Consider the following 14364-nt stretch of genomic DNA (forward strand, 5'->3'; position numbering starts at 1 on the left):
GTGAGATGAGCAAAACCAGAAGAACATTGTACACCATAATAGCAACATGCAGTTCATGACAAATCTTAATGGACTTACTCATTCCATCAGTGCAACAATCAGGGACAATTCTAGGATATCTGCAAAGGTGAATACCATCTGTATCCAGAGAAAGAATTGTGGTATTTGAACAAAGACCAAAGACTATTACCTTTAATTTTAAAAAAAGTTTTCTTATTATCTAGTTTTGCTATCTCTTATAGTTTATTTTTTCTCCTTACGGATATGATTTCTCTCTCAACACATTCAATTTAGAGCAATATATAGCATGGAAACAATGTAAAGACTATCAAACTGACTTCTGTGGTGGGTGGGGGGGAGGGAAAAGAGATTAGGGGAGAAATTGTAAAATTCCTAAATAAATAAATTTTTAAAAATTACATGCTAGTCTTATTAATAAAATTATTAAATTACTCAGAAATTAGGTTTCTTGAATTTTTAAAACACAGATGTGGTTCCAAGAAAGAATTGTGATCTTCATTGCCAGGTTGAAGATCCACCAAAAAATAGGAAGAATGATTGATCCTTAAGGATAGAGACTGATGTATTTCTCTGTGTCCCCAGAGCCTAGTACAATGACTAGCACATATGGTAGAAATCTAACTGAATAGGAAAAACTTCATACTTCATGAGAAGATAGTTCTTTTGGATTTTATTGCAGAGAAGAGGGTTAGCAATAGCTAACCACATAGAACCACATAGAAAGGCATGTCAGTATAATAATATATTGTATTTTATCATTAAAAAGAGAAGATGATAACTGTTGAAGGGCAAGCTTCAAATTTTATGTGAACATATTGAAAGCTTGATTAGAAGAAATGATGAGATTTTCAAATTGGTAAAGGGCAACAAAAAATCTGGTATAGGAAAAAAGGGAAATATGATAAAATAATCCTTCATTGTATTTGTACTCTTACAAATTCTTTCATATGTCATTTGATCTTCACCACTACCTAGTTACTATCACCTCCATTTTTTTAAATGTGGGACTAAAGCTTAAAGCTGTTTAGCAACTGGCCAATAGTTGAACAATCAGTAGATTGAGAATAGAAAGATGGAGGTAAAAACCAACTCTGCGACTTCATTTATATAAGAAACTACTAAATGAGGGACGTCCTTCTACCAACTCAGGTGCATAACCTCTTCTAAAATGTACAGTCATACACAATTATCTAGACTGTAGAGTGATTTTCATATATTCTTGGTGACTTTTTCCATCAAAGGTATGTATCTATTTATTGCTCATTGTATGGATTTGTTGGCTCTCTAGTGAACCCTGACCTGGAATAATCTGTGGCTCCAGAGGTGGTTGTAAAGGCTTTTTTGATAGAGAAGTATGCAGATTTCTAAGAACAAATATTGTAAATTTAGCCAGGAAATTGAAACTAGGTCTCCTTTAACAGTCATTCCTGAGTTAAGTTTTTGCTATAAAAAAATCTGAGTTTCCAAAAATAAACTTGGTGGATTTTCACATCCCAGTATTGCGTGTTTGGGTATGTTTTTCTACTCAACCTCTCAGAAGTTCATGTTCAGACCCACACCAGAGCTATGACAGGCGATACTAGATCACTAGAGTAAATGGCTTGCCCAAGGTCATGTAGTCAGCCAGTCTGAGTCACAAACAAAGCTAGAATCCAGATCTTCTTGGCTTCAAGGCTAGTTTTCTGTCTACTATGCCAGGCTACCTTTCAGCAAGTGGTGAAGTAAGATCTAAAACTTAGGTCATTGAATCATATCTTTAGTTCTGAAAGCAACTTTAGACATGATCTTGTCCAACAATGACCGAATGTAATGAAGTAGCTTATCCAAGTTAATATAGATCCAAGGGTCCAAAGACTTACCCTTTGATACTGTGTGCAGCAAATTTTCTAATGCCTCACACTGCCTTTCTATACAAGTTCAACTCAATTTAGTAAATATTTAAGATCTCATGTATGAAACTATCTAGTGGAGAGACAACTACAAAAAAGTTCTAGAAATAGAAGCTTACATTCTCCCAGGAATATTTACATGGAAAAGTGAACATGTATAGAAAGAAAATAGCAAAGAAGTTTATATTCTCTCCCATACTGCTATAATTATTTGTGATTTTGTTATTGAGTTCACTCATCTAAAATGAATATTCCATCTTTGATCTTATTTACCTTAGTTGGTTTTCCCAATCTTTGTATCACCTACAACAGAGCACAAGGTTCTTAGAGACCACAGGAAATAGCAACAAAGTGGAGATGATGTGTGAAATCTCTTACATAACAAACTTCTGATTAAACCTACCACATAGTTCAAGGGCAGAAGAAAAAGTTTCAAATTCTGTGAAGGGTATGTAGTCAAATAGACCCAACAATATTTCATCTCTCTAAGCTAGAGTAAAGACTTTGGGGAGCCCCAATTAGCCAAGATTAGCAAAGCTTTGGTCACAAAGAAAGAGATCCTGAAATCTTATGAGGAAAAAGTAAAAGAAAGAGGATGAAATAAAGTTCAACATCAAGGAATAGAATTTGGGATAATAGAAACATGGATATCAGTGACTGAATGAGTCAGGATAAGAATTGGTCAGAAGGGCAAGGAGGAGGATTCTGTTACATGACTAAAGGGAAAACAAGAACGATTTGAGAATTTCAAGTTCATATGCATTGTTGATGGAAGTGTTGTTGGTTTTGTTAGTAGAAGAATTTTTAGGATATAAGAGACAGTTTGGTGCAACGGGAAGAACACTGACCAGGAGCTGTAAGACCTGTGTTTATCCCACTCAGTCTTTACCTTTGTGACTTGGGGCAGCTGTCTAACCTTTCCAAGCCTCATCTGTAAAATGACTAAACGACTTCTAAGATTCTATGATCCAAGACCCTATGTAAATGCCAAGTATTATATTATATATTTGTCAGACTCCTGGGTGTACAAAGACAAAAATGAAACAGTCTCTGACTTCCAGGAGCTTATGCTCTATCAGGAAGACAAAAAAAAAGCTAAAAGCAAAGTATATAGGATCATTGCAGGAGGAGGTCCTCCTTAAAGGAGCAGGAAAAATCTCATGTAGAAGGTGGAACTTGAACTGAACCCCAATGGAAACTAGGAATCCTTCAAAGCCAAAGTAAGGAAGGGATATTTTCCAGACAATGATGACAATTAGTACAAAGGAACTGAGATAAAAAATACTCTTCATGCATTAGTAAAAGAAGTAGGCCAGTTCAACTAGAACACAGAATGCATTCAGGGGAATAATATATAGTAAGCTTCAAAAGAGGAGCTGAAGTCAGATCATGAAGGGCTTTAAATACTAAAGAGATGTTTATATTTGATCCTAGAGGTAACAGGGAGCCAAGGGAGTCTCTTGAGCAGGGGATTGATATGGATCAGTAATATCAATTTGGCATCTGTTTTAGGAATATAAATTTAGCATCTGTGTTTACTAAAGTTGGGAGAAAACTGAAGTAAGGAAACCAATTAAGAAGCTATCAAAACTGCCCCACCAAAAGGTACTAACATACTAAATTAGGATAGTAGCTTTGTGATCGGAGAATAAAAGGGGAATGGATTCAACAAATGTTGTGGAGACAAGAAACTATATGGCTTGGTGACTGATATGAAAGCAGCAGTAAATGAATAATAAAGGATGACAGATTGCAAGCCTGGGTAACTGGAAAAATGGTGAAACCTTTGATGGCAAGTAGGAAAAGGAGTAGATTGGAGGATGAAGGGAGGGATAATGAGTTCTGTTTTGGACATGTTGAGACTATAAACATCAAGCTGGAAATGTCTAATAGGCTCAAATGAGGTCATGTATATAAAAGATTTTTGAAAACCATAAAGAGCCATCTATTCAATACAAGCTACATTACCAACACGAGATGGCAGTCATAATTCTTGAATAACAGATTGCAAAAATTGCCACTCTCTCTCTAAGTGATCATCAATCACATGTCATGTAGATCTTTAATACCTACAAGTTTATAAATTTTCAAAGCAAAGTGCAGAGAGCAAATATAGATCTATTACGGTACTTATACAGCCCTCTTTAAATCTGAAGTCCCGTGTTGCTTTAGTACCGTCATCTATCACCAGTGAGACTTCTGACTGATGGGAGAGGGCGGAATTCACATGAGAGAGGGAGGCAGGGTGAAATCTTGTGCCACAGCTGTGTCAAGTTGATTTAACTTCTTCAGCCATCTGTGACGGTGAAAACAAGCTTCCCCTGCACACAGGCACAGCCGACAGATGGAGGATTTGGGATGGCAACTGTCCTTCAGGGAGATGCAGCGCCCGATGTCTTCTTTCAGAGCAACCTTTCAGAGAAGATAGCAGACTGTTCAAACACATCCTCCAGAAATCCTGTTAACTACTGGGTGGCCACAGCCATACGCAGTATGCCAGGCTGCTTTCAAAGGGATTGTGCCTGTTTGAGAAACACAATTCTTGTCTGGCATCCAGTGGCCAAAATCAGCATCTTGCTTGATGTGGACAGAGAGTGAAGAGGGGTATATGCCCCTCTCCCTATCTTACTTTCTAGCCAGACACTTCCCTCCTGACTGGACTCCTGACTCTCCAGCCTCTTCTGTCTCCCTGACAACATCTTTATCCTAAATATGTTTCCACCTCTGTTGTCCCTTCTCTGAATGATGAGATTCTGCCCAGGACTACTCTTTTTTTTTTTTAATTTTATTTTATTTAAGGCTATGGGGTTAAGTAACTTGCCCAAGGTCACATAGCTAGGCAATTATTAAGTGTCTGAGGCTGTGTTTGAATTCAGGTACTCCTAACTCCAGGGCCAGTGCTCTCACTATGCCACCTAGCTGCCCCCCAGGACTACTCTTTCATGGAAAAATTCAGACCATACTTGCTCACATCTGTCCCAAAACTATTTCTGACTTTTCAGAATTTCCCACCATACCTTTGAAAAGGTACTCTTCACGCCATGCTTCACCTCTCCCCTCATAATTCCTTTCCCTGGCTCCCTCTTCTGTATTTCCCCCCCCCCCCATTAGAATGTAAGATCCTTGAGGATAAAAACTGACTTTTGGTGGGGGGGAGAAGAAATCTTGTATTTATTTTCCCAGTGCTTAGCCCACAGTGTCTGGTACATAATAACATGCATAATAAATGTTTCAATCTAGCCATCCAGCTATTTATCAGACAGCAAGTACCTCAAACCAAAAGGCAATCTTCAAATGTTAATAACATAGAAAAGCTTTTATGTTGTGCATTAGTCTTTTCAGTGATGCTCATACAAGGGGTTGGTTATTTGTTAAAAGCACCATCTATTAGAAGGACAATAAAATATGTATGGGCAAAGCTGGATCTGGAAAAAAATCATAAAATTGTCAAAGTTTGTTCACCATCTCTGTTGTTTCTTTGTATACCCCCTTTCAGGTTTTCCTTTAATTCAGGTTCTTAGTCCCCCTATTATCCCAGTCCTTCCAGATAAAAGCATCTTATAAAATTAATTCTTACTGAAATATTAGTGACTCAATAGTCTCCCCCACTGAAAATATTTATCCAGGTGGAATGGAGTGTTTCACAAAAAAGGAATAAATGTCTTTTGTTGAAATTTCAAGTATAGCAGGCAAATCAGTAGGAGAGATATTTGGAAAAAGGTTGTGGTCTTCCTGGTGATCCACTAAACATCATTTTAGTGAATTTAGCAATATATTTGTATATATACTTTTCTGTGCATAGCTAGCTATACATGTATGTTAGTAAATTAGCCATCAATGAATGAATGAAATAAGAGAATGTACCTCACTTAACCTTATGATCGCAATATGATTTTTTTTGTTTGTTTTGATAATAATTACTATCCCATTATTAAGTTTCTAGTATAACAAAAGGGTATATTAAGGAGGAAAATGTATTTGAGACAAAAGAATAAATGTAAATAAGTCTGCATAATGTATCTGTCCTTCTAAACTTTCTACAGATTCCCCCATTAGAGTCTCACTCTCCAAAAAACAATAACCTTGGACTTCTTTCTAGACACCCCCCCCCCATTTAAGAGGTGAGTCTTTTGCCTTTTCTTACTGGGAGCCAGACCTCCCTAAAACTTCCTGAAGTCTACAGTCTCAACATGCTCACATAGAGTTAGCTCCCTTGTCAACATGTATTGTCATCCTCTTTTAAAATGTAAGGTCTTTGAAGATAAGGACTATCTTATTCCCTTGTATTTGAATCTCCAACTCTTAGTACAGTGCCTAGCACCACACTTAAACATATCAAATCCCTTAAAAACACATAATCATCACTGTCAGGCAATTATATATTGCATGACTGCACAAATATAACCTATGTCAAATTGCTTGCCTTCTCAATGAGAGGGCTTGGGGGAGAGGGAAAGAATTTGGAACTCAAAATTTTGCAAAATCAATGTTGGGAATTGTTTTTAGATATAATTGGGTAAAAAATAAAACATTAAAAATTTAAAGATGTGTCATTTTCCTTTCTAAATTGGATCAGTTCTAAGTTCATACTTCTGTCAGATTTCACTGTCTATCCATAAAATCTTGGATTCATCTGTCCTGCCTCCCTTCCCTTTGCACTTCTGGTCATTTGGTTGTTCACTCATATCCAATTCTTCATGACCCTATTTGTGGTTTTCTTGGCAAAGATACTGAAGTGCTTTGCCATTTCCTTCTCTAGCTCATTTTACAGATAAGGAAACTGAAGTAAACAGGGTTAAATGTCTTGACCAGGGCCATAAGCTGTTAAGTGTCTGGGGTCAGATTTGATCTCAGGAAGATCTGTCTTCCTGACTCCAGGCCTGGTGCCCCATTCTAATTGCCCAATTTTGTTTGTTTGGGGTTTTTTAAGGTTTTTTCAAGGCAATGGAGTTAAGTGGCTTGCCCAAGGCCACACAGCTAGGTAATTATTAAATGTCTGAGGCCAGATTTGAACTCGGGGACTCCTGACTCCAGGGCTGGTGCTCCATCCACTGTACCACCTAGCCACCCCTAGTTGCCCAATTTTGGTCCTTTACCTAGTACCTTTACTTCCACCTCCCACTCCCACTTTCTATTCTCAGTACAATCACTCTAATTCAGAGCCTCTCCACCAGGCACCTGGATTCTCCAAACCTTCAAAGCTCTTCCCTTTCTCATCCATTCTCTGTATAGAGGTGCAGTCACTGCCCTGCCAAGATAAATTAAAATATAATTGGTAACATAATAGGATATAATGTTAAATATGTGGTTTTCTAAGACTAAATTAACTACATGCTCTGCTAGGGCAGTGGTGTCAAACTCAAATAGAAATGGATTCTGCAGGTCACAGGATGACTTAGAAAAACTACAAATTAATATTATCTATGTTGTCTTTTTTCTTATTTTGTTAAACATTATGCAATTAAAGCTTAATCTAGTTGGAGGATCAGATTGAATAGGAACAGGATATCATGCTTTCTTTGACACCTCTGCTCCATATAACTACCAGATTGATCTTCATAAATCATTGTTTTCATCATTCCATTTCCTGTTCAAAAATCCATAATGTCTTCTCCATTGCTCAAAAAATAGATTCCAAACTGCTTAGCTTAGCAATCAATTTCTAACATCCAGGCACATGTCTCTCACTATTTGTCTAGGCTAAAACTTGATGTCATCCAACCTGTACTATTCACAGTCTCCCCCAAATAAACCTTGTACTTTCCCACCTATATACTATTACTTAAACTGTACTTCCACCATGCCAAGCTGAATTCTTCCAGGCCCTTCTGGAATCTCAACTTCTGAATGCAACCTTTCCTAACTGAGCAAATAAAAATGATTTCTCCTTTTTTTGAATCCCCCCAGAAAATATTCTCTATAACATTCTCTAAACATTTGTTGACTGTCATATTGTCAGCTAAACTGCTTCTAAGAATAGTGCCAGTCTCATCTCCCCAACTAGTATTTAATCACCTAAAGCTTAAAACTCCCTCTCTTGTCTCAACTCCTGATTCTCTCTATAACCAATCAGCCTTCTCAGGCTGGAAGATCCCTATAATCCTTTTTTTCTCATTGGTTAATTCCAAGACTCTCCATATTAGGAAAAGTAGCCAGAGCTACCATGTTCACTCTTTCATTATTCTGTAGGTCCAGCTCCTGACTGATTTTTCTCTCTCTCCCTTTTCAGTTTCGTTTTTTTTTTTTGTCTGTTTGTTTTTTGTTTTTTAGATTTTTGCAAGGCAAATGGGGTTAAGTGGCTTGCCCAAGGCCACACAGCTAGGTAATTATTAAGTCTCTGAGATCGGATTTGAACCCAGGTACTCCTGACTCCAGGGCCGGTGCTTTATCCACTATGCCAACCAGCTGCCCCTTCAGTTTCGTTTTAAAGAACTTTTTAAGTTCTTTAACAAATAAGTTCTTTGAAGGAGAGGACTGCCTTTCTCTTTACTTGTATTTGTATTCCTCATACTTAACACAGTGACTGACAACTAATAAATCTTTAATATATGCTTCTATTCTTGATGGCAAAGACTGTGTCTCATCTTTCTTAGTCTCTAGCAAGATGTCTTGCATGGAATACAAATTCATAGAAATTTGTTGAATTGATAAATTATTTCACTATTTTTCTACTTTACCAGATACAACTAATATTGTTTTGCAATGCTAACAATCTTTAATGAGGTCATCTATCATTTTGCCATTTTAAATATGTATATATGACATTTTATATATGCATATATGTGGACATTCATACATTTTTATACAAATTTATAAAAACATACAAATTTGTTTATATAAACATTCCTATTTGTACAAATGAAGATAGATATGTTTATACAAAAATATTTATGAAAATATAATTATAGAAAGAAAGATATTTAAAGTACAGATAAAGAAGCACCTCATTTATCTGACATCAAAAGGAAATGATGTTCCATTCAATTGAGTTATTAAAATGAGTGAATTTTACCACTTTAAAAGTAAACAGGGGCACCTAGGTGGCACAGTAGATAGAGCACCGGCCCTGGAGTCAGGAATACCTGGGTTCAAATCCGACCTCAGACACTTAATAATTACCTAGCTGTGTGGCCTTGGGCAAGCCACTTAACCCTATTGCCTTGCAATAAAAGAAAATTTTAATTTAAAATAAAAGTAAACAAAAATTCTTTAACCAGTTGGATTAGGAAATCTAAAATGTCCCACAAATATCCCTGACTTCACAAATAGACTCAACTAAATATAATTTATTCTTTTTATAACTTAGGATAATCATTATGATTATCATTATCATACTGAGTTTTCAGTCAGGGATTCTCTCATTGCCTACTAAGGTCATTCACTCATATTAATAGCCCTAGAATGCTGTGCTTTTGCATTCGTGTATGCTTTAAATAATTGTGCTATCTCCTCATTCACTATTTTCTCAAGCAGCCAATAGTCATTATTCATACTGTTGGTGCTTTCTTGGCAATTGTCAATTCTAGCCTGCTGTTCCTAAATTATTATCTACTGTAAAGTAAGAATTCCTAACTTAGTGACCTTGAACTTTTAAAATAAATGTTAATAACTGTGTTTTAATATAATTGCTTTCTTTTGTGATCCCAGCCTTCATTTTATTTATTTTTTAAATAATTATTTATTTAAAAATCATTTAAAAACATCACACACACACGCACAGATTCATCCAACAAAGAATTTTGTCTAAAATAAAATTATATCAATGCTAACTTCAAGGGGTGGAATGGAAAATGCACTAGACCATTACTCAATAGATTAAATAGTCAAAGAATATGAATGGACAGTTTTAACAGAAGACCTGAAAACTACAGACATCTATATGGAAACAAAATAAGAACTCATCAACTGGGAGTGACTTGATAAATTGTGGTATATGAATGACATGGAATATTATTATGCTAAAAGAAATTTAAACCCATCCTTGATAAACCTGCAAAAATTTGTGTGAACTAATATAGAATTAAGTGATCAGAATAATTTTTACAGTGATTTCAATAAAGTAAAGGACAATGACTTTGAAAAACTTCAGAATGCTATTTGATGTAGTGACCAATCATGACCAGAAGTCTGATGATAATTATGAGGCATGCCTCCCAATACTTGGAAGAGAAATCATAGGTTAGAAGTGCAAAATGAGATATAAAGTTGAGACATGGCCATTGTGTGAAAATTTTTATATAAATACGATTATTTTTCACAAGAAAGGGTTTAAATGGGGATGGGGGAAAAACAGATTAAGTGGGTAATAACTGTTAGACCAAAAAAAGTAGAAAAGAATCAATGAAATAGTTTTTATTTAAATATACAGAAAAGAATAGAACTTCTGGAAGTATACATAAAAAGAACAATTTTGTGTTAAATTTAAATTTAACATGTGCATTTCAAAATACCATACAAAATAGTTCACAGTTTCTTATACTGTCTCATTTTTCTGTTCATTTCATATTAAAATGCTAATTTTGTTGATATTTGCAAAATTATTCTTAAAAAAGAAAGGGCACTGGATTTTTAGTCAGAGACCTAAGTTCAAATTCTGACTTTTTCTATTTACTGTCTATAATACTGAACAAATTATTTTACTATTCTTGGTTCAAGTTTTCTTGTCTATAAAATCAGGGCAAATAGACTCTTTTGAAAATCTCTTCAGGTTTTAAATTCCCTGATGTTATAAAAATAACTAACTGTGTGGCATCTATTTTACTATTTAGAATTAGAATTAGGATTACTAATCTGCATTCTTGGATGTGCTCTGGATGCTTGAAGTTGCCAGATAAGTGAACCTCTGAATAAATAAAATATTACCAGAATATTTCTTTTGATTGTTTGTTCAAACAAAAATTAATAAATTATGTTTAAATGACCCTGAATCATCTGATCAACATTAATGGACTTGCTCCTACCAACAGGGCAACAATCAGGCACAATTTTGAGGTATATTCGATGAAGAATGCCATCTGTATCCTGAGAAAGAATTGTGGAGTTTGAACAAAGATGAAAGACCATTACCTTTAATTATTTTTTCAAAAATATTATCTTATTATGCAATTCTGCTATATCTCATACTTTATGTTTCTTCCTTAAGGACATGATTTCTCTCTCATCACATTCAACTTAGATCAATGCATACCATGGAAACAATGTAAAGACTAACAGACTATCTTCTATGGGGAGTGGGAGGGGGGAGGGAAGCAAGATTGGGGGGAAAGTGGTTAAATTCAAAATAAATTTTAAAAAAATTATAAAAGACCCTGAATCTATAGCTAAAGTTGGCCCAGGAATAGGTATTGCGAGAGACTCCAAAGCTTAAATTTTAAAAGATGTCTTTCTCTGCCACTTCACATCAAACCAAATATATGAAAAGGGAAATAAACTGCCAGTTTGTGAGTTTAGCATAATCTTCTTTGGTGACAGAGAAATGTATACCTCTAGACACAATTGACCTGACTTTCAATGGTTCCATTCTAAGTCACAAGAGCAGAATCAAGCCTCCTGAGATAAGGGGAAAGAGGAGATTTCTTGTGCTGATCATGAAAGATTTTGTTCACCTGAAGAGAATCCAGCCAATAGCAAATTAAAACCCAGATTTGTCAGTGACTACTAATGCTGACAGCCAGTTCTCCTGGGCTTTACCATACCTCAACAAGAGCAAAACTAAGTGCAATATTCGTTCCCATTGTATGTCCCATGGTTCAGGATTACCTAAAACTGTCTTTCTTCTTCTGTTACTTCTGTCAAGGGGCCCCTGAAGACCCATCTTCAAACCGATAAACTAAATTCACAAACATTAAAAAAAAATGGGCCATCTTCAAAAAACCCTGCCAGATGGTGAGAAATGAGAGCTACTTTTCTCCCTGAAATATATTTGAGCATTCAGTTAAGAATAGGGATTCCTCCTGTCGGGCAGGTGGAGAATGGAGTACAGAGATCTTTTTGACACAGTGAAAAGTGCACTGGCTATAGAGTCTAAGGACTTTGACTCAAACTTCTCTTCTGCTACTATGCAACCTTGGATTATTTAACCTCCCCAAGTCTCCATTTCCTCATCTATCAAATGAAGGAGTTTGATTTCATGACCTCTGAGGTCTCTTCCAACTAGCTCTATTATTCTACAATCTCCCTGCCTTTCTCCATTGAATGGATGTGATCACTGTATCCCTCAACTTATTTCTCTCTCTCTTTGAGACATCAAAGTAGCAAATGAAAGGTTCTCTAAAGAAAGAGTATTTTATTCCTCTGGTAGATGGTCTAAAGACCATCTACAATAGGGAGATAGTCATTCTTTAACTAATCACCGACATTTACTCAGCACAGTGCTGTTCACAAAAGGTGATGGAGTTCAAGGACACAATTAAAAAAAATAGAAGGTACAATTCTGCCTTAGAGAGCTTACAAGCTAACTTGTCTCATCCTTTGTTTTAGAAGAGGACAGGGAGGGATAGCTAGGTGGTGCAGTGGATAGAGCACTAGCGTTGGACCTGACTTCAAATCCAGACTCAGTTCAAATCTTAATTTCCTCCAGAAGAAGGAAAAAGAAAGAAGAAGAGGAAGGGGAAGGAGAAAGGGAAGGGGAAGGGGAAGGAGAAAGAAAGAAAGAAAGAAAGAAAGAAAGAAAGAAAGAAAGAAAGAAAGAAAGAAAGAAAGAAAGAAAGAAAGAAAGAAAGAAAGAAGGAAAGAAAGAAGGAAAGAAGAGTCAGGTGACAATGTGAGATATTCATGGAGGATTAGCACTTCTGGTGTGAGGGCTTGCTGAGCTTTTGAGTTCCAAATATTTTCCCCTCCTTCCCTCCCATCACCCCATCCCTAAAGTGATGAACAGGCAGTTTTCAAAAGAAGGAATGAAAACTATAACTATATAGAAACAAAAATAAGTACTCAACAACTAGGAATTGACTGAATAAATATAGTTATATTAATGGTATATTATATTATTATGCTAAAAGAAATTTAAACCCTTCCTTGAGAAATCTGAAAATATTAGTATGAATTGATATGGTGTTAAGTGAGCAGAATCAGAAGAATTTTTACAATGATTTCAATAATGTCAAGAACAATGACTTTGAAAAACTTCAGAATGTCAGTCAACATAGTAACTAATCATGACTTTAGAAGACTTATGATGATAATAAAGCATGCTTCTTGTTACTTGGAAGAGAGATGACAGACTAGAAGTACAAAATAAGACAAGATTTCAGATACGGCCAGTGTGAAGCATTTTTATGACTATATTTTTGGAAAAGGGAAGAGGAAAATAAGTGGATAATGATTGTGAGGGTTATAATCTAAGGAGATGATGAATACTTATAGGAAGCTAATAGCAGCACAACTAAAGCCTTTTCTATCTACTATTTTCCTCCCTGATGCTTTCCCTATTCAAATTTTACTCATCCTGAAAAACCTTTAGACCTTACCATTCGGTCAAGATCCTTAAACCACACATCTCTTCTTTTCTCAGCCAAAGTCCAAGATGTTATTGACATCCATTACCTTTTATTACATTCCTTTCATTTCTAAACATTTTACAATCTGGTTTCTAATTTCAGCACTCTATTGAAACTTTTCTCTTCAAATCTACCAAAATCCCTCAATTGTGAGGTCTGATAGTCTTTTTTTCTTCATCCATCTCAACCTATTTGCTACATTTGCCACTATTAATTGCACTGTTTAAACTCTTTTCTCTGGGTTTTGTGATTTTCCCCCTCTTCTTCACCCCCCATTTATTTTCTACCTATCTAATCACTCATTCTTAGTCTCCTTTGGTAGTTTATTATGCAAATTTTGTGAAATGTGGATGTTGCTCAAGGTTCTGGAATTCGACTCTTATCTCTTTAGTTTCTTTTAATCATCTCATCACTTCCCATGGATTTAGCTACCATTGACTGATGACTCACAGTCTATGTCTCTAGCCCCAATTTCTAATCAGAATTTCAGTTTTGCATCTTTAGTTGCCTATTGGGCATTTTACATCTCTCACATTCAACACCCTATGCAATCATATAGTTACTACCCTAATTTAGACTCTCATCTCCTTTCACCTAAATTATTATAACAATCTTCTTATTGATCTTCCTCAAGTTTCTTCCACAACAATCCATCTAAAGACACCAAATCAAACTTTCCAAAACAGAAGCTAACCTATTGCCTCAAAGTTTAAAACTTTATCCCTCTCTTTGGCATTTAATGGCATTTATATAATGTCCTAAGGCTTGCAAAGTACTTCACACATTCTGTCTCATTTGATACAATGAACCTGTAAGAAAGACATTTTTATCCTCATTTTACAGATAAGAAAAAAAAAAGGATGATAAGAGGTGTATGATGAAGATTAGGATGCCCAGAATCACAAAGCTAGTAAGTGTCTGAGGGAAAAAAAATTCACATTCAACTCTTCCTGACT

Source organism: Macrotis lagotis, chromosome X (assembly GCF_037893015.1).
Source record: "Macrotis lagotis isolate mMagLag1 chromosome X, bilby.v1.9.chrom.fasta, whole genome shotgun sequence".
In the NCBI taxonomy this organism is placed as follows: Eukaryota; Metazoa; Chordata; class Mammalia; order Peramelemorphia; family Peramelidae; genus Macrotis; species Macrotis lagotis.